Here is a 1,112-nt window from a genome sequence, read left to right as displayed (position 1 = left end):
TCTTGCTATTGCTATGCATCATTTCCTCTTTGCATTCTCCTCAAGCATGGTGTTTTAATTCTTTTAAACTTTTGTTTCTGCTTCTGTGTTCTGGGTGGTACTTCTTGCTTTTTGTAAAACTTGGTTCATTAATATATAATTAATCCATAAATTATAATTTATTCTAGAAAATTAGAAATGTGATTTTTAAGGTTTAAAAAATAGAAAAAATTAAAACAAGAATTTCGACACTAATTTTAAAGAATTTGGCCCAAGATTAGGCCGAACGGGCCAAACCGACTGAACCAAGCCCATATTGGGCCCAAGGCCCAACCCAACGTCCATTTAAGTGAAGAGCTTCAGCTCTTCTTCCCCAAACAAAAGGGGAATCACGTTGAAGCAATGGGGAATGGGGGAAGAACACAAACCCTCACTCATAATTCAATCCTCCATAACTTTTGATCCGGAGCTTCAATTGACAAGCCATCAGTGGCCACGCGTTCGTCTTGGAATTCTCTACAAAGCTCAATAAATTAAAAGGTGAGGAAAATGTATTCCTAGTTTCTGTTCTCTCTTCTAATTTTCAAAAATTTAGTGTATGGGGTTCTGAGATTTTGATATTTTGATGTGTTTATGGTCAATCTAACTTGAGAAAATTATTGGGTTGTGATCTTATGATATTTGGAGAAGGTAAGAACCCTAAGCCTCTTGTGGAATTGTTGAGTTTTGGGTTTAGGGATTAATTATAATGATATATGTGATTTAGATTGAATATTGTTGATTTGGAGTATATTGATTGTCATAGCCCAAAATGAGCCATGACTGGCGCTCAGGGAAATTATTCCCTAGCAAGTCTAACACAATCGAATATAAGATAAACAAGAAGGTTACAAATGTTTTGAATAAATTTACACTTTTTAGAATAAATAATTTCATGTTTTAAACAAAAATAAAATAAATAAATATGAATGAATCCTGCCTGTGACATATGGAGCAGATGGCATCTTAGAACTCAACAAATAATAGATATCCAATGCAGATCATTACTCTCGAATAGAAAGGATCACATAAGCGAGTATTTATTCCTGAAAAATAATTTTAGAAAAACGGAGTGAGTTTTGCAACTTAGTGAC

Source organism: Arachis hypogaea, chromosome 4 (genome assembly GCF_003086295.3).
Source record: "Arachis hypogaea cultivar Tifrunner chromosome 4, arahy.Tifrunner.gnm2.J5K5, whole genome shotgun sequence".
Taxonomy (NCBI): domain Eukaryota; kingdom Viridiplantae; phylum Streptophyta; class Magnoliopsida; order Fabales; family Fabaceae; genus Arachis; species Arachis hypogaea.
The sequence above is the reverse complement of the archived record's forward strand: the minus strand, read 5'-3'. Positions refer to the sequence as shown.